Below are 27,086 nucleotides of genomic sequence, written 5' to 3' on the forward strand. Positions count from 1 at the left end.
AATATCTGTAAATGTAGATTCACCAATATTAATTTCAACAACTTATTCTTTACATTGGACTTTAATCTCCATCAAAATTAATCTGAAATGATATCAAATAACAACTTATGACTTATAATAATTGTGTCAATTGCCAAGGTTGACCACAACTCTTCCTTTGTTGCCCCACAATTTATTTCTTCAATCATGTAACTATTAGTTAATGATTTAAATTTCTACTTCATCGCATATGAACTTTGAAGTTTCTTATTAATAAATCTTTTGCTATAGCCAAGATAAACAAGAGATCTAATACCTCCAATATTTTGTATTTTAGTTAGAGTATCTATTTATAAGTTAAGAAATTACCTTTGGCCTCATGGATGTTAGTAATTTTTTGTTATTGTTTTTAATGAATAGTCTTTTCTATTAATAAATAATATACTAAGTTACAATTCACAAAAAAGGGTCGTGGGATACAAGATCACCTCGCAAAAGTTCACACGACCGAAGCCAAAATCAACATTTGTTCATAAAAAAACATAGAAGCAACCCTCAAGTAGCTAAAGTAGTGCTAGTTGAGGGGGGTGGTTCATAGTGATCATGAAATCCCTAGTCATCCCTGAGATTGGTAGGTAGGTTGGGAACAATCTAAGCATCAGAAGCATCATTGGGGGCTTGGTCAACATCTTTAGTATCAAGTCATGGAGGTGAGATGGCTAATTCCAGGTGAAAGGGCCATTTTCTAGAAACAACACATCGAGCACCAGGAGGGGGAGCCACTGGGCCCAAGGACTAGCTTATGCCACCACGAAGTGGGGAAACTGAGCAATGATGACAACCACCATCACCACCATTGGGAGAGTGGTGGTGGCAAGCCTGCAAGCGTGGTGTATGTGAGTGACGACCAGAAGAGTTGCACCCCTGGCGATGACCCCTAGGTGATGTAGTATCAATCGAAGCATTAGGAGGTACTCTGGCAACCATACAAGGGGCATTACCCCAATGATTGAGAAGCTCCTAAAGGTGGGCCACCTCTAGAGCCACCTTGTTGGCTTGCACTTGAATCTGCATCATTACATTATTACAAATGCACGCTTTAGTGTACATAGCAACATTTATGTCAGAAAAACTGTAAGTGAAAAGAACAACATTTCTATCTTTCCACAGAGTGAATAAAATCTCCATTCTGAAGGTATGCCAAATCTAGATAAAATTTCTAGGGAACCTAGGAGAATAACCCAAAACAACCATATGCCAAGAAAAGGGTTCAGGCCAAAATGACTTAAAGAAATCATGAATCCAATGCCAATAGTTTTGAGCACATCTACAGAACCAAAAAATATGCAAAAAAGACCTTGGTTACCCACAAAATGGGCACCAAAGATCTGGAACCCCAATATGCTTAAGTTGAGGCCCAAGGGGAAGACCTTGAAAAGCTAGGAACCAAGCAAGATGAGTAATCTTGGGTTCTGTAATGGCACTCCAAATAGTGTCAAAGTGCTTTCTCCACTAAGAAAGGGAAGACTGCAAATGCCAGCGTTGGTTGAGGGTATCCACCATCGGTAGATGGGGAGAAAGCCATCGATATCCCAAACTTGGCTTGTAGCTGGTGAAGGGAGTGGAAGGATACCATTTCCAATTAGTCCACCAAGGTTGAACAAACCAAATACCTACCTTGTGGATTAAGTGATCTAGAATTGCCAAAAGCAACAAATCAAAAGTCTGTCAATCTGAACAGGCAAGATAGAATTGGACTTGCACATATTCTCAAGATCTGAGACTCATGGAGACCCTTGAGAAAAGGTCTTTAGGATTCTTGATGCCATGTTTGAAAAAATGCAGAGCACTAGCACCTTGAGTCTTGGCCAGAGGAATACCCTAGATGACAAATAGAGGAAACCACCAAATATTTTGTTGGTTCAAAGAGAGCCCATCACGAAACCCATCACTAGTAGTAAATTATATTTTGGGCTACCTAAAATTTCTATTTGCAGACTTCCTTCAAAAGGCTCATACAATACTTATCATTTTTCATAGAAAAATTTGAAAGAGTTTAGTCCTAAAGAATGATTTGAGAAACATGTAATAGACACAGAGTAATGTCAAGATTATAATCAATTTGACATTTGTGGGTGGGGAGAGAAATCATTTTGTTAAATAGTAGACATGTTATATAAATTAGTTTGAGAAAAGACAACATTAAAGGTGGAACCAAGAAGCAAAGTTTCAATTTGTTAAATGCCCACTAAATGCTTATCACAATGTTGATTATCAAATTGGATATAAACTTTTGAGAACGTAGTTGGATACCATAATAGGTATTTACACTAGATTCATTTCACCATTTACAATCCTATTTGTGTAGATTCTTTATATTATTTATTTTGCCAATTGAGAAATCTGGATATCACTATTTAAGAACAAGAGTTACTTGTATCCAAAATATGTGCACACCTTATTCTGGACAAACAACTTAACTGACAAAAGTCAATTTGCATAGGATATTTTCTTACTTTGACATGTTAAGGTTGTGAGGGCCTATGCATTCTTATACTATGCCTTCGAGCGATATTTTTACTCATCTTGCATGCAATGGAATCAATTCATTCTAGCACATTTACTAGATGTATTTAATGCATTATTTACTGTAGGCGCAAATTTTGATTTATAATTACCAATGCAATTTGATCTTCTCTACAAATGGATCAAAAGATTATTGACATCTTGTCATTCATCTTAGATTATCACGTTGCTAGCCCAGATACACCTAGTCATTCTTTCCATCAAATAGTCTTTTCTTTCATCGTCACTTAAGAAAACCTTAGTAAAAACATTGAACTATAATATCAAGAGCAATAGCTAAATGTATAATTACACCTAGACATGCATCCATAGAATGTCAGAAGCATACTATGGAGCTACACATATCACTTTGTCTCTCTTCTTTCTATCATAGTTTCTTTTTCTTTTTCTGATGAATCGGCATTGTTGTCACCTTCTTATCTTCAATAGTGCAAATTATGCACTGCTAATCTTTAAGAGTAGTAGCTAGAGTGTGGGATTTTTAATATATCTCATTTGGCCTAGTAGATAATTCACTGAGAAGAATGCTAATAATATTACATGAGAACATTTTATTGAATGCATTACTTTTTACCAAATTTGTATGGTTGGTTGCACTATTATTTTAATGAAGCAACATGTTTTGGACCTTTGTTTCATCCTGTGCTATAAAGTATTCATTTTTCATGTTTAAAAAAAATAAAATTTATTTTTGTTTAGGAGAAAAATAGAAGAGGGTGAAATAGGTCCTAGGCCTTCACTTTTAACGCAAAAGCCTTAATATTTCTATGAGGGAGAAGGAGAATTTTTAGGCATAATCCCCTTTTGAATCCAAATTAGATTAGCAAGGCCCAAATAGATGAAGAGATGCCAATACTGATTTCAAATTGTGAAATTGAATACAATGCAAGATAAACACTTTTTCCCATGTGTGATATGTTGGAATTAACAATGGGAAAGTAATTTATAGTGGGGGGGGGGGGGGAGAGAATCAACACTTAAAACTTTTATCTCTAAAACATTTCACCATACATCCATCTCATAACTTAACATGTAAACTAAACTAAATAACCATTCATCACATCTAAAGCATGAAATAAATCAACACATAACACAAAATATTTTGCTTACCCATAAATCCTCCAAGGAGAAGGTAAAATTGGGTGGGGATGACACCCACAAATCTTCACTACTGTAGTTGTAAAGTGTAGCCTATTATGGATACAAAGTTTTGATCACAAGCTATGATCTACCTTGTGAAAGGTCTACCCTATTAAAGGCTTACAAGACTGTTAGGTCTGACCTTGATTAAAGGATTTTAACTCACAACTAAGTAAGCACTTTGTTAGGAGATTTAAAAATCATGTTAAGACTAATCTGTTAAAAGATTTACTCGGTATCACCTATTAGAATGATTCAACACCTAATTAGATTAGCACCTTGTTGCTTGATGTCAGATCTCCTCTTTACTAGTTATCTCTTGATCCTCCTGATTAGATTTGTATTCTCCATCCTTTCATTGTCTATCTCTATTCTTCTCAAACCGATTTTGCATTGTATCTCTATAACTTAGCCATCATTTCTACCTTGAAATGCTCTCTTTGCATCCTCCTTCACATGCATAATGTTCTTTAGGGTTTACCTCTTTTTGTAGGCATTACGGAGATGGGCTAGGTTAAAATCAGCGGTTATGGTTGATCCTTATTGTTGCCTAACTCTTCCCATTATCTGATTGGCTACATGTATTAGCATAGGGATTCCTAATATGACTGGATCCTTAATTATTAATATCAAAACTTCATGTTCATGTCACCAAAAATGGTTTACATATAAATTTGTGCCATAACAAACATCTATGTCAAAGACTAGTAACTTGACATCAATAGACCTTGATGCTCAACCTTCATTGTGCTCTATATACTGATACTCAACTTCTAAATGGCTCAACGCTCACTATTGCTTGACAACTGAATCACTCAACACACTATTTTCTTGGCTCCTTCTATTTACTTGGCAATAACTATCACATTACTCAACATATATTGTTAGGAGGCTTATGCTCGACATACACTATGCACTTGGCTTGCACTATTCTTTATTGAATAATGACTATGTTTTTTGTCACTACTTTGTCAAATCCATAATGAGATTAACAATATCCCCTTTTGACATGAGTGGAAAAAACACTTTGTCATGGTATATATAATCTTATTTTATGCATAAGTTAAATAATATAGTATCTCTGTTCGGCTCCTCTACAAAATTTCAAAATCTCAAAATTTGTGAGTTGGTATCCCCCATACCTTATTACTCCCCTCGAGTAAATACTTCATTTTATTTCTATAGCTCCTTTTGAGTAGATATTTGCCTTGACAAAATTTACAAAATCTTCAAAATCTCCCTTTTTTGACACTTATATCATTTGGGTGGTACACTGATAGTGTGTTTGTCCAAAAATGGCTTGTGAAGTTCCATTATGATTCCCAAAGTGGAATCCCAATTATCACTGACAATGTGTAAAGATTGAATATGTATTTCTAGATTTGCTATCATATCTACTAGACCTTTTTGAGTAGAAAGATGAGAATCTCTCTTCATCAATGTTTCAACATGGGCTAGTTCCTTCTGCAAAACTTCAATGTGTGGAGTCGACATGGACTGAATGTTGACCAATGTTGATCTAATATTTGCATCCTTTGCTTGCAACTCGATAAGCCTACTCTATGTTTGTAATAATCTTTAAAAATGAATTTGACTAGTGCCAGGAGATTGCCTCAATGCAGTACCTATTATCTGTAAATCTCCTTACAGCTGGGAAATTCATTATTGAGTCTCTTTGGTAAAGATATCAACATCACATAGTTTTCTATATAGAGAGAAAATGTTGTCCAAAACTTACTTCACACTCTCCATCTTTGTTGATAAATCAACTTGTCTAAATACAATGTCACTAGACATCTTGTCCATAACCTTAGTGTGAAACTTCCCTTCAAACCATTCCAATATCTTTACATTTGAATCTATATCTTCATCCTTAATCTTATTAACTATATGTACAAGTTGCTCTAAGATAGGCTAATTAGAAAATGAATCTGAGTTATCAAAAGCATCTACAAAATTTTCTAATATCATGTAGAACCTACTTTTTCTTGTGGTCCCTTCTCAAGATTTCTTGCCTTGATTTCCTCTAGAGAACCTCTTGAAGAAAAACCATTTCTTCAAGTGTGATTATTGTGGGATCAAATTGTGGCAAAACAATCACCTCATCTAGACTCACATCCTCAGATGATGTAGTCTCACTAGTCTTAGGTGTATTTGTACTTAGTCTTGATATCTGCAATAGTGTAGCTTGAGTACTTAGCCTTTGAAGGGTTTGGTTGTTGGGGGGAGGTCTAGTAATTGGTAAAGTTACCAATTTATATATAGCTACTCGTTCCTTAGTCTCAATAGTCATCTTATCCTCTTCCTCTTGTTCAACCTCTATCTGATATTCAATAGGTTTCTGTGAGGTGAGTGCAAGATTCTCTTCCTTATTCTCTTTCTCTTCATTCCCCTTATTGTCAATTGTGACAAGTGCTAGGAACCCTAAGCTTTGTAGACTCAACAATAATGTAGCTTGGGTATTTTCCTCCTTCTCCTTCATCTCAATAACAATAGTAGGCATTAAAAATGGTGCTTGATTAAGACCACCTTATTGTTCTAGGGTTACACTTTGAACTGTTACTTGTTCATGGGGTTCCTTCTCTTTAACATTTGCAACATGTGGGAGCACAAAAGATGTGTCTTGTTGTATCATAGTGGATGCAATCTTAGTTTTTTGAGATTCATAATCTATACCAATAAATTATTTGCGCATGGAAGAATAGTATTGGTGGATTCCTGTTGCAGTGACTTCAAATCTTCCTCACTCAATGGATTTACATTATGTGTAGAGTGACCAGGAATGTCCTTAATGGTCACTGAGTCCTGTTAACTCTCTTTCTCACCATGTATGGGACTAGTGCTCAACACATTATTATCATGTGTATCTTTCTTAATTGTCTCATCATGAGCTATCTCAACTTGTTATATTTCAATTTTCTCTACCTCTACTCCTTTCTTCTCTTCCACGACTTGTGTGGTCAACCCATAAATTATTTTCCATAGTAACTTACTCTTGATTACCACCTCTTCAACTCTACTTCTCAAGATATGAAAGACTCTGTATTTTGGAGAAAATCTCCTTTTGTGTTTCTCAACTGCCTTTGCAATCTTATTTTTATCAAATTCAAGCATGACTTGAGCTAAAGTAGTCCCCCTAATTTTCTTTTCAATCTCCATGTTGTATTTCCATTTCTGCCCAACTCTTTCATATAAGCTCTTGGGTAATGAGTTAGCAATCTCTAATGGAGTGGTTTTAAATGTGGCCATCATATCATAAATATCCTCTTCAATATTATGCTTATCTCTATTATCTAACTTATCAAAATTAGCATGTTGAAAACCTGACAAATTTGCATTACTCTTTATGTGGTCACATAAGTTTTCAATATCAGATGAAGGATTGTGGCTTACTACTTCGAATTGATTATTGTCATTTGATTCAATCCTTTCCTCATTTGATTCATCCTAAAGTTTCAAGCTTCTCTTCAATCTCTTAGCAGGTATGCTTAGCTCTGTTGTATCATCCTTCTTTTTCTCTTTTGTTGATTGTGCTTTCTTAGCTTGTACAGTGGTAGCCCTTGTGTTTGACCTTGTCAAAGGTGCAGTTGGCTTATGTTGTTCTTTCTTAGCCACTTTCTTAGGTTTCTCAACCTTCTTCTATGGTTCCTTCCTCTTCTTATCAGTCTTCTTAGGTTCTGGCTTGACTTCCTCTTCACCCTCTAAAGCTTCATCTTCACCTTGTCCTTGTGTAAGTTGTAAGGTCCTTGACCTTCGTATTCTTTTTCTTCTTATACTTTTTCTTCTCCCTCACCAAACTTCTCCTTCAGTTTCTTCACCATCTTATTCTTCTTTCGAATAACTATGGTAGTTTGTAAGTTTATAGTTATTCTTGATTTTGCTTCATCAATTCCTAAAGGATGTAGCATCATTGTCAATATCTTCTGCCAACAATGTAGTGATGGTTCCAGATGCCTTATCAACATTTATCTCACATGTCAGTGGTCTCAACCATCTACTAGGAAACGTACATCATTATAATGTTTCTCCACTAGAGATACATGAATACTTGACCTCAGCTTCATAAATTTAATGAAATATTCAAAATAACTGGTCATAATTGAATCAAAATTCTCTCCTAATTGCTCAATGAATTCACCTATTTGTTGGGTAATAGGCCCACTAGACTTCCAAACTACCTTGCCAAATGTAGGAAATGTGTTTTGCACATAAAAGAATGTACAAACAAGGAGTGAATGAAACTTACACGAAGAACTCTTTTCCTTTCTAATAACTTCAAGGTTTTTTGAAAGTTGTTGAAGTTGCAAATCGGCTAGGTCATAAGAATGATCTTTCTTTATGATCTTGTAACCTAGGTCAACGACAATGCATGGCACATTGTTGAGTCATCTCAACTGGTAGAATCTATGTGCAATCACTTTCAGTGCAAACATAATAATAGGGTCTTCAATTGTATCGATTAACATTCCCCTCTTGTTCTATATGGCTCCAATATTCTTCTCGATTACTTCTTTGGCATCACTTCTCAATGTCTTCGGCCTATCCAAGGTAGGATAACTTGTCATTCTATGAATGATCCTCTTTGATATTCTGATAGGTCTATTCTCCAATCTTAGTTTATTATCATGAATATGGCTTAATACAATCTTTATCTATTCAGTTTTCAAAACTTGTAGAAAATCTAGGGCATATGTTAACCCTTTTTGCTCACAATTTTGTTTTCTTCCTGCAAAACATCATTCTCACACAAATCCTGATAAGTCTCTCTGATTTCTAAATTGCCAACTTCTCCAACCTTGCATGTGCAACAATATCTCACATCTTGAATCATTAAAACCTTGGGTATAATGATCAAAAAATGCACTAGACAGATCTCCTTTGTATGAATCCCTGGAATAGCGTGAAATGGTTGTTGTCGAACATCATTGCTGATCAATCGTACATTGATAACCTCTTTACCTTCCTTCCTTATTCCTACTGATGAACTTGCTACCATATTTCACTTGCTAGGGTTTGCAAAATGTGAAATACTATAACTCGACAGAAGTGAAATACCTTTCAAATTGATGTAAAATGTCATTTTGTAGTTGAATCTAGTGTGCAGTCACTTGAATCTCTTGCTCAAATCTCCTTCATGCTCTTTGATCTTTAGTAAATGCAAATGACTCAAAAAATTGAGTATATAGCCTTAAAAAACTTGTAATTAATGCTTAGTGCATATACACTTGTAAGCTCGATCATTATAGGGTTTTCAATTCACTTGGCTATCATAGCTAGCTCAACAGTCATTGCAGTGCCTCGTTACTCAACATTTACTACAATTCTTCCAATACTCGACAACAACATAACAATAGAACATAATGATAGATTGTCTCTTTATTCTAATCAATTAATTGCATCTTAATATATGCTAATAGATCCTTTTCATTACTTGAATGCTTGGAATTGATGCAAAATATATCATTTTAGATGTCATTTCCACACATACCTTTGATTGCCTAGTTGGAGGTGATGTGATCACCTAATCCATTGGATAAAGTGACCTTATATTGACTTGATGTATTGCAATCATCCTTCTTTCTCAATGTCTTATTCATCTACATCTTTTTCTTTTCAATATCTACCTTTGCTTTGCCTTTGTTGAATTCATTGCTCGGTGCAGGTGACCAAGTTGGACAATTTTTCCTAACATGACCGGTCAAAAAACAACTAAAGCATACAACCTTATTCAACCACATGTTGTAATTACCTCTTAAATGTGTCCTAATGCTATTTACAAAAACATGACCATACTCACCACAATAATGACAACTGTACCTTGTATTGTAATCCCAATCATAATTATTCCCATGAGGATGTACCTTGGTTTGCTTGTTTGGTGTCCACTTGGGTTTAGATTTGCATTCATATCCCTTGTGTCCATACTTCTAACAGTTGTAACAATATCCTTCAAATCTATAAGTTTTGGTGGTCTTTGTCCTACATTCATGTGCCCGATGTCCTTACTTTTTGCAATTATGGCAATGTCCCTTGAATTTCTGCTTAGGGTTTTGATATCCAGTGTTGCTCCTACAGACATTTTTTGTGTGACCCAATTTTCCATAGTGATGACAAGTGGGCTTGTTGATCTTTCCATTATAGTTCCTTTGTTCACCACTTCTAGATGATTCTCCTTTCTCAATGATATAATATCCCAATCCAACAGTATCATTGTTTGACCTTGGTGCTTCCATTAGTTTTTCAAAGTACTTTATGACTTCACTAGGCTTGTTAAGCTTTTCTTTTTCTATCTTCAGTTCGTTCTACAATAGGGCATTCTATGTTTCCAAAGTTGTAATCTCAAATTCTTTTCTATGTAGTTCTTGATTTGTAATCATCAGCTGATTAATGAGATCCAATTGAATGCTTGATAAATTTTTCACATCTGATGACTTCTCCTCAAGTCTATTAGCTAGTAGTATTTTGTCTTCTTCAATCATGACTCTATGTTCTTCAATTTAATTATTTTTAGTTCATTTATCTCACATAATAATACTGGCCGAATTTCTTATTCCCTTTTTAGATTCCTTACTTCTTCATTTAGGGTATTGTTCTTTTCCATCAGGTCTACAATAGCTGCATCAAATTCATTAGAGTTTTTGTCCTCAAATAATCCAATATTGTCTTATTCTTGATATTGAGTGTCATTTTGTTGAATAACCAATTTTTTTCTTTTCTTCAGTGACTGTTGTAGTTCATCTCTTGCCTCTTTGAGTTAATGTAGGGAAAGCTATATTTCAATGTTCTAGTTCTCAATAATCTTTCCCAATTTATAGACTTCCATCTTCAAGATCTTACTTCCAAAGTTTCCAATCTTTCTTTTCTAGAGAACAAAGATATTATACTAATTGTTGGAATTAACAATGGGAAAGTAAGTTCTGAGAGGGGGGAGGGGTGTGAATCAACACTTAAAACTTTTACCTCTATAACATATCACCATACATCCATCTCATAACTTAACATATAAACTGAAATAAATAGCCATTCATCACATCCAAAGCGTGGAATATTTTGGTTACCGAAAAACTTTCCAAGGAGAAGGTAAAACTGGGGTAGGATGACAACCACAAATCTTCACTACTGCAGTTGTAAAGTGTGGCCTATTATGGCTACAATGTTTTAATCACAAGCCAACGTCTACCCTGTGAAATATTTGCCCTGTCAAAGGCTTACAAGACTGTTAAGTCTCACCTTGATTAAAGGATTTTAACACACAACTAAGTAAGCACTCTATTAGGAGATTTATGAAAGCTTGTTAAGACTACTCTAGTAAGAGAGTCACTCTTATCACCTATTACAATTATTCAACACTTGATCCTTTGGTTATCACCTTGCTACTTGATGTCATATCTCCTCTTCATTGGTTATCTCTTGATCCTCTTGATCACATATGTCTTTTCTATCCTTTCACTGTCTGTCTCTGTTCTTCTCAAACTGATTTTGCATTGTAGCTCCATAACTTAGCCATCATTTCCATCTTGAAATGCTCTCTTCGCATCCTCCTTCACATGCATAATGTTCTTTAGGGTTTACCTCTTTTTGTAGGCATTATGGAGATAAGCTAGGTTAAAATTAGTTTTTGTGGTTGATCCTTATTGTTACCTAACTCTTCCCTTTATCTAATTGATTGCATGTATTAGTACAAGGATTCATAATATGACTAGATCCTTAATTCTTAATATCCAAAATTTATGTTCATGTCAGCCAAAAATGGTTTATATAGAAGTTTGTTCCATAACAAACATCTATGACAAAGATTGGTAACTCGACATCAATGGACCCAGATGCTTAGCCTTCACTATGATCTATATACTAATACTCAGCTTTTGAATGGCTCAACACTCACTCTTGCTTAACACTTAAATCACTTGACACACTCTATTTTCTTGGCTCCTTCTATTTTCTCGACACCTAAGTGACTCATCACTAATTGTCATATTACTTGGCATGTATTTTTTGGAGGCTTATGCTCAACATATACTATGTACTTGACTTGCACTATTCTCTACTGAATAATGAGTAAGTGTTTTGTCACTACTTTGTCAAAACCATAATGAGATTTACATGATGTGTAAATATGATTATATAATTGAACTAATTGACTAAGTAAACATGTAATGTAGGTCTAGACACTAAATGTATGCAATTAACCCAATTAAGATATGCAATTATATTAAAATTGAAAATTGAAATGAATGATAATATACTCACCTTGAAATGTGTAGAGGAAGTTGTATTTTAGCTCCAAAAAGCATAGACTTGGGCCTGATTTTAAATTTCCCTTAGCAATTCCTCGAATAAAATAGAAAAACCCATAATTTCTTTTTCCTATAGAGGCTCCAAGAACAAGTCGACTAAGAGGAAAAGTGTCTAGGAATCATTCTACAAAGTTACTTTCTTCCTAAGACCCTAAAACTAGGTTAAACCAGTTTTTTCTAAAAGCTTTCAAGAAGTTATTTCTAGATCAAAAAATTTAAATTTTCTAACTTGTTCTCATGTACAATAAATTTAGATTTTTATTTTTGGGTGTATGGGGGTTTTCCTTAGTCAAGCCCTACATTGAGAAATCAACATTGAATTGAAATGGAAATGTATGCAAAGGAAATAAGATAAATGTAGAAATTCACCTTTCTTGTAAAAATCCTTTTTAATAAGTAATTTACCTTGTTGTATGTTTTAGATGTTGAATTTGGTATGTAGAAAGTAGGATATCTCTACAATTGCAATGGATCTACCAAAATCACATCATGGAGACATGAATGTAAATGTGCATTAATGAAGAAGATATTGAATGCCTCAATGTAGATAGCCTCCCTTGATGGCCAATAAAGTACTCGATCTTGAAGAGGAGATGCTCACAAAGGATCCTTGAACACCTTGAATTCTTGTACAAGACTTTCTTTCTTACTCGAATGCCTAAATTCCTTTCCTTGTTTGCTTGATGTCTTGTGGATATGTTGCATATGCTTGTGTGTGAAAAATAAGACCCCAAACACCCTTTTATACTAGTTTTTGGGTAGGAAAATGAGGTAGGAAAGCCTAGGAGTCTAAGAAATTAATTGGAAATGTTGAAGCATTTTGGTCCCTGAGGCCCAAAATCCATGGGGAAGAGGTCAGTCAACCTTTTTCTGGTTGTAGACACCTAAATCTAATCACACAATATCTAATCTCATTTAGTCATCTTATGAAACATTACAAATTAAATATTTAATATTTAACTAATTAATTAATTTAAGTTAGGCTAATAAATTAAACGATAAAAAATAGTCTGATTTATCAATTAAATCTCTCTTCTATTAAATTAGATAAATGCACAAACCATTTGATTTAGTCCCAAATCCACTCTCTAATTAATTAAATTAATTAAATCCCTCAGACTCAAACTAACCCTCCAACCCAACAGTTAGCCAAACCCAACTCATGCACTAATAATTCACCTTTTTTATTAAAAAAACTTTTTGTTTAATTTACTACTACACCTACCTCTTATCTAACAAATCCATCCACCAACCACATCACCCCCTCAACTAAGCCACAACACCCTCCTTAACTAAAATACGTCACCCCCTTATCCATGTCTAATTCCCTCTCTAGATCACTAGCACAAATCAAGGCATAATTTACATCTTCCTGACTCAAGCTTTAGTCCACTCTCATGCCACATATCCCTCTCCCACCTATAAACACTCTAGTTTATTTCACACCTCATTTAGTTAACTGATCCTCTACAAAGCCTATCTCCTTACACTCATTCTCATTGTGACACTTTTTGTGATGTTGTGAATTTGAGAAAGCACAATCTACGTGCTCTTTTCTCCTTGCATCCTAGCCCTCCCTCATGCTCCTTCTATTTTGCATCTTGGTTGTCCATTTCCTCTACCCATGGCCTATAAATTGAACTCTCAATCCATCAAAAATCATCCACCTTTGAGTAAACTTTTATACTATTTTGAGAGATAAATACTATCAAATCACTATTAATATACTCAAATTTCCATACATTCATCCAACATTTTCATCTCTTGTTGAAGTTTGAGCACACATACACGATCAATAGACCACATCAAAAACATCAATGAGGCTATGAGGTTTGCATTCTCTTGTTTTAGTTTTCTTTTGGTCTATCATATTTGTTGCTTTGATATTGGTTTGTGAATCTTGGTTTGTCTTTGTATTCTTTGCACACTAGTTTTTATAACATACATTTTGGCACACCTTGTGGGACCCCACTTCACAAGTCATGCCTCTATCTTATTTTGGGTTCATTTTTATTATAAAAAATCAATAAATTGACTAACATTTGTGTTTTTAAGATTTGTTTCAAGGTAATTTTTGGGTTTTGCGAGTTGAACATGCAGGAAGAAGCTTAGATGACTCCAATACTTGAATCAAATTTTACATAGCAAGCAAGAAAATTCTCTCAAATTTGTGATCCTGTGACCACGAGAATGCACTTATACACCAGCAGGAACGTGATCCCACACTTGCGAGAACAAAGCGTAAACCTTTGAAAAGTTAAAGCACATATTATTTTCTATCTTTTTGACATTTAAGTTTCCCTTTTATTCTTTCCTTTGTGGGAACACAAATTGACTCTGTAACAATACGGGTTGACCCTGAAGGAGCGTTGTATTTTTTTGCAAGAATTCTCTATGGTAAATTCATCCACAAGTCTCTATTTCTATTCTATTGTTTTCTTCACCAGTTTTTGGCATGCTTTCCTACATTGCAGGAATGCGATCCTTTGACCATAGGAACACACTTTTTACTTGCAAGAATGCACCTCTTGTAATTTCAGACTTGTTTGTTGACCATGCAGGATATTTTATTGGTGTTATTTAATTTAGTTTATTTTAAAATTGAACTCACACTTCATTTGGTTGCTTAAAAGGAACAATGAATGCTCTCATCTCATGCAATCTTGAATGGTAAAAGAATGAATAAAACAAAGAATGTTTTGATTTGGGTATATAAATAAGACATAGAATCTTGAATGCTTAAGAAGTTAATGAACATTTCAAATCAAACACTTCATTTTTTTGATTAAAATGAGAACAAAATTCTTCACTGCTAAGAGCTAAAACGTTTTTATTCCCTCCTCTTTCAAGATTTCACGTTCATTTCCTTAATTGGCGATTGATTTATTAAGCACATATGCATTTATTTTCAGATAATGAACCTTGAATTTTAATCATGTGTGTCTTTTGTTGTAGATAGAAAATCTAAACTCTCAATTTTGAGTGAACAATTGATTGATGCGTTTCTAAGAGTGTTTCTCAAAAGCACTTACGTGGGCTCATATACTTTTCTGCATATTAGATCTAAGTAATTAATGATGTGTGTATCAAAAAATTGTTGGCAAGATCATTCACATCAACTCTAGCGACACTTTTAGAGATGCACGTCCTCTAGGAAGTGCATCCCCATCGGAGAATGACCTCAAACTAGGAAACTCCCCAACCAATATATAAATAAAATGTTGAAAAAAAGCTCTCACTTCATACCCTCAAGATTGCGCAATACATGTTGATGGTAGTCTAAGGTAATTATTTTAGTGTTAGAGTAATTATTTGTTCACACTTATTAATTAAATCACTTTGATTTAATTAAATAAGTTTCCTATTACTCTTTTTTGCTTAAGCTATCTTGTAGGTGCATATAATTAATATTTTATTAATTATATTGTGCAACCTAGACTTTTTAAGCTTTAGGTTACCCTTTTCAGGTTTCGATCTCCTTTTATAGGGATTGATCTCTTTGTATTTTTCATTATGAAGATCCGTTGAATAATATTTTCTTCATCTGAGTTTTTCAGAACACAGCTTGCCTCTTCTTGTCTTTTTCTTCTCCGTGATAGGTTTTCTGCATGCAGGTTTTCTTGGGCTTCATGGATTTGTTGTGTGCTTTTGCTCAAATCCTACATTTAGCATCGTCAAGTAGGCTCTTTTGTGAGTTGCATGCATACAAACTGATTGTGAGAACTCTACAATCTTATTACAAACCAATCTAGAAGCTACCCCATTTATCCTTGGTATTCTATTCATAGTGCAAGGGAATATAAGGCTTCCCTAAAGTTACTTGACATATGTGTTTTCCCCAGCAGAGGCTACTTGGGCTTCATTACTTAGAGTCGTCGACCCCACAAAAAGGAGGATTCTATTTGTCATGCCTTGAAGGTTTTGCAACATGTAAGTTTGTCAATTACTTCTTGTGTTGACTCACCTCTTAGATCGAGAGGGAAATATTGCATGAGAACCAAACAATAGCACGAGAGCTTTGTCTAGCAGGCCTATAAATACTCTATTGCATCCAAATTTGATCTTAAGGATAGCGTATCATTGAAGTGTCTATATTGCAATTTGACCTCATGAAAAATAAATGATAAACATACACACTATTAGTTCTATCTTCAAAATCATCTTGTCATAAGACACGATTTGAATTATTTTACAAATTTAGAGGATAATACCAAAGGAAGAAATAATGGTATTATAAACATATAATAAACAATATCAAGAAACCAATTTATTCAAAAAAATAAAATTTCATACAATTGTGGACAATCTCGTAAGTGAGATGTATGCCTGCAAATCAATCCAGTTTGAACAAATTCATGGAGGAGTTGTGTGTCTAAGCTCATAAAAGTTGGGCTATCCCGTGAATGAGATGTATACCCATGAACTCTATAGGAGTTGGGCAATCCTATGGTTGAGATGTTTGCCCATGAACTCCATATATAAGATCTAATACAAATTGGCAATCTCACCAAATGAGATGTATGTCCATATCATTATGCCTTGTTGAATTTGACTTGATCCTCTTTATACATCTTCATGGAAGTTGAAAGGTCATGCCATTTAAATCCTCACAAGAAATTGAATGTACAATATGAAAAATTGAAAAGTTGTTACTTAATATATTATGCCAGCTTAATTCTGACCATTCCTCCCCTCTTACAAGGTAATGGGACCATTGCCTTATCACCTTCTAAATGATATGCAAGAAATAATGATTTCATGTTTGGTATACCCATTGAGAGCTCATGATCTTTCAATCACTCGAAAGAAGTAGCACCAATTTATTGAATGAAGGTTGGATCGAGAAAACCAATGAACTGGGTCAGATAGATTTTCCCAGTAAATATAATACAAAAGGCCTCCTTAGGCTCTCTGATCTATTAATCTCAAACCCCTCTACAACATGATGACCATATCGGATTGTCCACCATTGGAGGCCAGGTCTCAAAGCAAAAAACAATAATAATGCTACTGGGTTTGCCTTCTTTTGCAGTGATATTTGTTCATTTCCAACATTTCCAACATACGCTCCTTGCTCAGAAAAAAACATTTTCTTCACAAACATTACCTTGAGGTATAACTCCAATGCCACCTCGTGGCATGATTTTGAGAAGAGTCCATCTGCAAGCTTCGTGATATTACCCTTGTGCATTACAATTACTGTCTTTTGATTGTTTAGATATGCATACTCAAAGGCATACTTTGCAATACACTTTGTACAAAACTTTGTTACCACCTTGAAGCTCTTGAAGATGCTCGAAATGACCTCATATTAAAGGCTAGAGTACTCCCCCTCTATGTTTGCCCCGATGATGACAATATCAACATAGGCCAAATGACAACAATATCAAGTTGTCGAGGCCCATTATCTTCCATGATGGTCAGTCGGTGCAGTGGCCTACAACATTGCTCTACCTACACATCATTGTGTGGTTCCCTATGGTTTTATATTGGCATGCCTCTGCATAGATGCAGGCTCCCTCCTCCCCATGTCCATTCAATTCCTTCAAAAGCAAAGCCCTCACTCAAACTTGTGGAAACCAAAGTTAGCAATATGGAATCTCACAGATTACATGTCAATACAATGTGGTCGGTTGGTCTTCCCAATATGCTTGTGTGGAGTATCTCGAAGCACTGCCCTTGAAATCATACAAAATGTCAAAAAATTTCCAAATGGAGACCAAAGCCAAGAAGAAAATCCAAGCTCTAAAACTACAATCTTCACAGGCCCACAGCAACACCAGATCTAGTAGTTTTAAAAATTGCTTCGGGTTCTCTCAAAGCTCTCTAGAAACATTTCTTATTTGGTACCAAACCTCTTCCAAGAACCACAAAAATGTCTAAACAAAACCGTTTGGATAAAATTCAGAGGACAATACCAAAGGAAGAAATAATGGTATTGTAAACATATAATAAAAATATCAAGAAACTAATTTATTAAAAAAAATAAAAAATCATACAATTATGGACAATCTTGTAAGTGAGATGTATGCCGGCAGATCAATCCAGTTTGGACAAACTCGTGGAGGAGTTATGTGTTCGAGCTCATAAAAGTTCGGCTATCCCGTGAATGATATATATGACCATGAACTCTATAGGATTTGGGCAATCCTATGGTTGAGATGTCTGCCCATGAACTATGTATATAAGATCTGATACAAATTGGCAATCTTAGCAAACGAGATGTATGTCCATATCATTCTGCCTTATCGAATTGAACTTGATCCTCTTTATACATCTTCATGGAAGTTGAAAGGTCATGCCATTTAAATCTGTTGGTAAACATATTGTCCTTCTTATCTTCCTCATTTTATGTGCCCAAACTTATAACGAAGAACAACTTTACACAACAGTTGGGAAACCATTTCTAAGAATATCTAGTTTCCCTCTAAATTGAGGTACAACTCCCTATGTAAATGATATTCAATGAATTATATTTTATCTCTAATTCCTACTACATGGTATGCTCTTAACCAGAGAAAAGTAGAGGCAAAACCAAGCTAATCCTATCCAGGACTAACTCAGGCAGATTTAGATTCTAATCCTATCCAATTTTAGGAACTCACACATCCTATGACTTCCCAACATTGGTGATGCAATAATTTTATTTGTTATGTGAATGCAATGACATGAGATGAAAAATGAAGATTGAACATTCAAACCTTTGCAATAGGATAACTTGACAGTACTCTGATCTATCTCCCAATCACCATTTGACCAAGAATACAAGAAAGTGCTCAAAACTGATCATAACAATGCTCTGATTGAAAGCAATCAGAAAAGTGTTGCCCAAATACTCTGATTCATAACAAAACCTTTCCTTGTTTTAAACACACAGATACAATACTCTGATCATATTTGCTTGCAGACTATAGCCAAACCTATTACAAAAATTGAACATTAATCTCAATACATGAATGAAATTACAGAAATTAAACATGCTCTCTCCTCCACTCTAGCTCTCTGATTGTATGTAGAAAAAGGAAGCACCTGGACAGTAAAGAATTGACACCAAGCATGATTGTCTCTGCAATCTCCCTTCATACCAACAATTTGCTGACCCCCTATATGCAATGAAATGAAATATATAAACTAATAGGCCCTCTCCTCTCCTCCAGCTCCTTGACTGTATGCAGGAAAAGAAGAACCCCTATTTTAGGAAAAGATTTGCAATAAATAATCTCCTTCGACCACTATTTGGTTTCCCTCCATGTGACTCTTCAGTTTCTGACTATGTCTCTTCATTCACCAAAATAACCGATCCTTTCTAATCCAAATTTCTGATCATTTATCAATTATAATCTATTGTCAATCTTTTCGAATCCCACTTCTTTAACTTCAATACATTAACCATTTTAATAGTATCACTCTTTTTGGGTTTAATGCAAAGGATTTCCCAAAGTTTGTGACAATCTTATGAATATTGGTACTGTTGGGATTCCTCAACTCTTTTGTTTCAAAATAGGAATGGTCTGTAATTTATGCCTTCAATTCAACTTCATGATCTCGCAGCTATCCAGCCCTTTCAAAATCTTGGCCTCGAGCAACTTCATTCTTCTCTTTTGTAATCTGCCTTAGTTCTTTCTCAAGATCCTTTGCTTCTTCAGGGGACTATGAATGACAAAGATGCATATGAGAACTAGCTTCATCAATTAGATCCATTGCTTTGTCAGGGAGGAATCGATTATTGATGTATTGATGTGATGACTTGGCAATAGATTCTAGAGACCCATTAGTGTAATGAAGCTTTTGAAAGATCTCATATCATTCTCGTAGACTTTTCAATATCTGTATTACATCATCCACATTACTCGATTGATGAATGATATGTCATCTCAACATATTAGCAAACAACTACTGATTGGGGTTCAACACTAATATTATAGTGATGATGCCTCGGGTTAATATCATAGAATCATTAATACCGAGCTACCTTTAATACATACAAGGAATAACCTTTGCATCTTTACTATGTGCATGTAATATGAGTCTTTTTAAATACTTGATGTATTGTCTTTTAATCTAAATGCTCTGAATTATTTGCACTTCATAGTTCATGAAGTCAGGTGTAGTTGGGTAGAGCTGCTATGAAGTTTGGGCTTGGGTTCATTATTCCATTGATGACTTGTGTTGTTCCTTATCAACCCATGGACATTATCATAGGGTTCATCCACTGCCGCAACCTCCATGCTCTATTTTCAATTCCCCAAATAGAACTTGGTGTCGATTCATATGTGAATGGTGATTGAGACTTTTACCTTAGATATTGGACTTCCACACTCGCAAGCTGATGCTAGGACATCCAATGGGGCACGAGATAAAAAATGTATTTAGAACATTGATTTTTACTGGTATAAAGGTTATTATATCAATGCTCGGGCCTTTGTTGAGTATATAGACATTATTACATGTCTTTAAACTTAGTCAACTTCTCCTTTCATGTTATCAATTAGATATTGGGTTTCACTTCCCCATTTAGCAAATTCAAACCATCTGCTATCTTGTTCTTCTGGTCCCTACCATTTAGGAGGCCCAATTGGTATATGTGCATCCCAATGTGGTCGTAAAATCTTAGGAAGAGATGACAAACGCTGCAACTGAACAACAAGTCTATTGCACTTTTTCCCTTCAAGGCCCAATCTAAGGCATGTCACTGGTCTTCTACCAATAGATACCTGCGACGTACAAATATAAAATTTAGGACCCATCAAACTAAATTGTAGAGAAGGGCAAACTAGTTCCTTTTGTTGTTGCCCAGGCAGTTGACTAGGAAGTGTAGCCCATACATGAAGAACTTGAAATTCCAAGAAATACCTTAGCTCTTCAATTGGAGATTTATACTCTAAATAGAGACTGATTGCACGAATAAGATGATATTTTCTAGGAACTGCATCCACGAGATAAGTTATGGGAGAAAACTTCATGTCTATGACATCTGGTGATGAGTTTACAGTTGAAGCCCATTCTTATGACTATGTACAAGCTCGTTACTTCCCCTTCTCCTAAAAATGACTCTCACATCTTCTTTCACAGTGAGATATGAAGTAGTATGAGTAGGATGTGGACGAATCTCCTGGTTATTAAATGGAAATTGATCTGCAATCTTCTCCTTAACAATTCTTACACCAAAACTTGGAGAATTTTCAAGATTAGAAAACCTTTGATTTGCAATATTCTTTACATAATCGTGCATTTCTCTCTCAGATAATGGTGATGTGTGAAGTTGTTTAACATATATTGCATCTCTGCTACCAATTGTTACAGATGTAACAATATGTGTCCCATATGTTTCAATAAAGCTTGCTAAATCTGTGGCCTCCCATGTCAATGGAATAGCATGCTTGACTTCTTCTTGCAAGACCAAGGGAAATTTAATCAAACAAAATTTATACAATGCAATGGAAACTCCATCCACAACAAGGCTCTTGGTGGATGCTCGATCAGTTTGCTAGGAACTAGAGAAATTGAACATGGCATTGAAGCTCCCAAGAGGAATTTTACCAGACAGAGGGAAGGGTTTGTTGAAATATTTTGCCATATATTTATCCCTACAAAAAATGAAAATGTAGCTTCTCCTTGTGGAAAATGAACATGTGAGTGCATATTCCACCAACGTAACCTCTCTATGCTCAAATATTTTATTTTCTATTTCAAATGTCAAATTTGAGTGTAGGTTCTGCATATGATCAAACATTCTGACCCCTTCCCATTTGCTCTTGAAGAAACTCAAATCTTTATTGAACACGCTTGATGGAATATTACTTTCGAAAGGAGAAATGTGTAGTAGATTTCTCATTTTCCACTTCTACATCCCAATGCCAATTCAAATTCTCAATGCTGGTTCTATAATCCAGTTCTGCATTCTCCTTTCTAATTTCAACTGAAATTATGAGTCAGAATTGAGGCAATGGAATCTGAATTTGGAAATTTCAAACAAGGCATTTCACATCCACATATCAAGATTATTATCTTCATCCTTTACAATGACATACTAGAGAAAAGTTTAGGCATCTTATGAGAAATCTGACCAAGACAACCAAATATTGAAGTTTTGAAATAGGGGTACTAAAAGTGCACCTACAAAATCCTCACTAGAGATTGAATGGACAATTCAAAAATTGAAAAGTTGTTACTTAATATATTATGCTAGCTTAATTTTGATCAAGAGATCACCTACATGTCTCTCTCAAAGTATTTTTGTCCTTTTAGAAATTGTTTGTTCACTTATACTATTTATTTTTGAGAAATTTATCATTGAGCATTGAATAGTTGTTAGCAAGTTCATTCGCAACAATCCTAGGATTATTTCTAAGGAAACCTATCATCCAACCTAAGTTAGGGCATACTTACCGTAGTCACTACCTAAATTTGAAAGTTGTCTTACCAAGAAAAATAGTCAAGTTTAGTTCCTATGTTAGACCAATCAAAAACCCAAGTTCATGAAAGTTAAGCTTAAGCCATCATTAGCATACAATTAACAAGAAGTATAACATAAAAGGTTAGCATCTAATTCAAGACTTGCAAAGGAGCTCCAAATAGAGAAATACAATATTGATGTAGCTTTGCAAATTGAGTGAGACTAAAAGATCAACATCTTGACCCTTAGGAGTGGAGTGAATCACATACTTATTAACTCCACAACCTACAACTACTATGATTACAATCCCTTTTTCTTCCTCACGCACTTTGTACTATTGTTCACCCTAGAGTTATTATTTAAAGTCATCATATAGGTTATCCTTTAAGCATTGTTAGATCCATCATCCTTTAGAATCATATCCAAAATCCTCATCCAATTAAATATTGGTTCACATGTTCCGTCACATAATATCATTGGTGTCGTTACTCTAGAAGTCATATATCCTATATCTCACACCCATGACATTATCACAAATATCCCTTGGTTAACACACTTGTTTAGGGTAGTTTATATTGTCACTTGTGTCCCTCGTCACCTTTTTCTATAGGTTAGGCTCCACACTTGATTATTCTACATCTTCCCAAAGTTCATTAAGTCTACCCTAGGTTGACACATCTACCATCATCCAAAAGCTTCCACATAGATCAAATTATGTTCATCCTTGATACCAAGATAATACTCATATTCATATAGGAATCATGTCCTTAGAACTAATTCTTTACCATAGTCCAGTTTAATCATCCACATATTCCTATCTAATTTCACTTTTAGTCATCATCTTTAGGTCCTTGTAAAAGCTATGCATCTTAGGTTGTTACATTATCATATCACCACTAGAAGATCCTATACTTTACCTTATAACTTGCATCCACCATCATGTCATCCTTGAATCTCACATGTAGGTTATAGTATCATTTCATGCCACCAGCCACATGGCTAAATAAAAAGAAAAAGAAGAAAAAGGAAATAGATCCAAAACCCAGTGGTGGATCAACTAGCACACAACTTGACCCTGAAAATACCATAAACATGGAGGACCCAACATCTTGAAATCCTAGAATAAATACTGAAAACATCATGGGTTCACATCCCATGACATCTATCATAGAGGCATTCATGGATCAACTAATGAATGCAACATTTAGTAATGCCATTATGGATAGGAATAAAGACACTACCATGGAAAACTTGTAAAGAGACAATGTTGGGGACTTTGACTTTGAGAGAATACCACCACCCGTCATAATCACAAATCCCACTTATCCACTTTTTGGGATATCAACACCACGAGGAACAATATATCCTAAACATCCTAGACGAGAAACTTAATTAATGATACAATAGGTTGCAGACCCTACTTTCGCATCCACCCAACTCAATGCTCTCATCCCCCAAAATGACCCATCTTCCATCACACAATCTATAATCCACACCATTCTAAAACAAACTATCATACCACAAGTTACATCTAACAGTATCTCTGTTACTATTTTTGTTGTCACACAACCCATGTCCACACCAATTAACATTGTAGGGTTTACCATCACCCAACCACCTAGCCAAACTATCGTCAGCCAACAAACTATGTCTGCATCTAGCATCCTACCTGCTAGAAATACCACCATCAAATCTCAAAAAGGATCACAATCCACACCCTAATATACTACAAGGATGCCACCTATAGGTCTCGATACTCAACCCATCCCACCATCTAGTACCACCATTAATCCGTTTGTGATAATTCAAGACACACCCATATCATTTCTACCCACTACATGGGGATTTGGTCAACCAGAAATCTATGTTGTAGGAATCCCTACTTTCACCCCCACTGCACCAACTCAATCAAATATGACCTTTCATATGGAACATCAACCACCACCATTTCTACTTGCAAGATCACTTCCACCACTTGGAAGTAACCAAAACACTCACCCACCACACATGCAACAGATGGGGATGACCTCCACTATCAACCACTTTGCACTACCTAATACCCACATGCCTCTTCATATAGTCCCACAACCATCATATGATGGGGAAATTATAGCCTCTCAACCTAATTTTTAGCCTTATCCACCTCAAAAATAGTTACAATAATAGTACATGCCATATGTGCAAACATAAACCCATTTATCTACACAACACTCACCTATTACCCTAGCACCACTATATGCACAAAATCTACCCCCATAAAAAGAATACATTTATCCACCTTCAAAAAAAACACCTGATTATCCCAAAGTAGTAGGACAATCATCATCTCAACCTCCTCAGTTCATGCAAGAAAACTCGCCATATTCAGTTGTTCCATTAGATCCATACCATACAGGGAACTTGGATTGGGGGAACTTCCCACACAACCTATAAATTTAGAATTAGGAGAAATGAGGAATACCATTAAGGAAATTATTATGTTGCCACAACACACACCTCATTTTTTTACTTCAAAAATGGGGACTCCCCTTTTATTTTCTCACAAAGCTCATTCCTCAGAATATGGTATCTTCCAAGGTTCCTTAGGGTGTGGAAATTTTGTAGTTCAAGTTTAGGAGTCTGATAAGTTAGCATCATTTTTTAACCCCTAGCACCAATATGTTTATGTTTATCTTTTGTTTAGATCATCATGGCAACATCATCATCCATAGCACAAAAAATTACCATGGTATTGCATATGCATTTTCAAAATAGGAACCTTAGGATTACAGATAGAAGAAGTAGAAGGAGTTCAAGTCTATGACAATGTTGGACTATAAAGAGGGCATAAATCATCAAAAAGATCAGGAATGAGTACACTAGAGTGCTCTTGAACCTTGTCTAAGAAAAACCCAGAAACCGTTTTCAAAACTAGAAAATTTGATTTTTGGGTGAATTGAGCACCTTGCGCTTTTTGTAGGTGCTCTTTTTAAAGGTGCACTTTTTGAAGGTGCATTTTTTGAAGGTGAAAAGGTGCACAATTCTAAAGTCTTGAAGATGCCGAAGGTCCCAAAGATGCTAACATGCATAGGTGCACAAATTTACAAGTTTTTGAAGAGCAAAGTGCATAGGTGCGTAAATGGAGCTAAATCATCAAAAAAACAAAATAAGTTCACAAGAGTGTTCCTAGAACCCATCTAAGAAAAACCTAGAAAACATTTTCAAAATTAGGAACTTTGATTTTTGGGTGGATTGAGCACCTTGCGCTCTTTAAAGGTGCACTTTTTGAGTGTGCATTTTTTAAGGTGTGAAGGTGCACAATTATGAAGTATTGAATATGCCTAAGGTCCCAAAGATGCTAAGGTGCATAGGTGCATAATTTTATAAGTTTTTTTAGAGCAAAGTGCATAGGTGTACAATGTGCGCAAATGAGCTTAAATCATCAAAAGAAAAAAATAAGTACACAAGAGTGCTCCTAGACTACGTCTAAGAAAAACCCAAAAATTGTTTTCAAAACTGGATACTTAGATTTTTGGGTGAATTAAGCACCTTGCATTTTTTGAAGGTGTGTCTTTTAAAGGGGCACTTTTTAAAGGTGCACTTTTTGAAGGTGCGCAAGTGTGCAAGTGCGCAATTTGAAGATTTGGTGAATGAATTGTCTCTAAAGGTGCATAGGTGTGCATATCTAAAACATCTAGAGGCCCTTGAGGTGCCCAACATTACCATGGCTTTATTATTTTTTGCAGTAGCTAAGATCACACTCAAACCCATGACTTTCGAGTTCCAAGGAATGCCCAAGAAGTCACACTTCATGATTTCCACAGGGAAGTGAGGAAAAAGTATGAAAGTTTATACTTGTTATATCCTCAAAAAATCAGCTCTACCATCCAAAATTTCAAAGCAGAACATCCACACATCATTTTGGTTGAAGGTCAACAAGACCCAGATGATGGAAATTGAAAATTGTGGAGTTAGAAAAAATCCCACTCTTGGAAAATTATAGAATGAGAAAAATTCTCACTCTTGGAAATTTGTGAAGTTAGAAAAATTTCTCTCAATTTTTTGGTCTTGTCATCAAGGTGCACTTTTTAGAGGTGCTCTTTTTCAAGGTGCACTTTTTAGAGGTTTGCCAAATCAAGAGGTGCACCGACAATTTTGAAGAAGCAATGCGCCAATAGTTTACTGTCAGTTGCTATTTTTTAGCATTCCATGCATCATAAATGTGTTTTGATGGTAGTTCAACTCCCAGAAACACCTAGAGAAGGCCAAGGTTTCATTTTTAGAAGTCCGAGTGACTTTCAGATCATCTCATGACTTCCCTCTTCTTATCTTCTTCTTCTTTCATTGTTTTAAGTCATGTAAAGTCTCATGCACCCTTTAATTGATATAAACAAGGGTGGAGACTTACTTAGCACCATTTAGAGAGTTAGTTTGTATGTAATTAGTTTTATATTATTATTTTTTAGCATTATTTTGCATTAGAAGGGCTCTCACTCCTAACACAAAAGGTGGAGAGGATTTCTTTTGAATACATGGATGTAATATGTACTCCAGGCCAATATTTTGATGCAATAATAAATGCTATTGGTGCTCTCATTCTGAGTGTAGTAAATATTTCTAGAGTGTATTAGTTTTTGTGAATTCATGTTCATGAATGATAATGGAGGTAATAGTTTTATTGCATTGTGATAATTGTGCGATCTTCTAAT

General features: G+C 35.2%; 1 pseudogene; it reads right to left on the reverse strand.

Annotated features, from left to right (window-relative positions):
- Positions 1-20,461: 20,461 nt before the first annotated feature.
- Positions 20,462-21,579, reverse strand: LOC149549835 (MACPF domain-containing protein CAD1 pseudogene; annotated as a pseudogene).
- Between the last annotated feature and the right edge of the window lie 5,507 nt (positions 21,580-27,086).

The sequence above is a fragment of the Cupressus sempervirens genome, chromosome 7 (assembly GCF_028749045.1).
Source record: "Cupressus sempervirens isolate cs-2001-9-10 chromosome 7, ASM2874904v1, whole genome shotgun sequence".
NCBI classification, from domain to species: domain Eukaryota; kingdom Viridiplantae; phylum Streptophyta; class Pinopsida; order Cupressales; family Cupressaceae; genus Cupressus; species Cupressus sempervirens.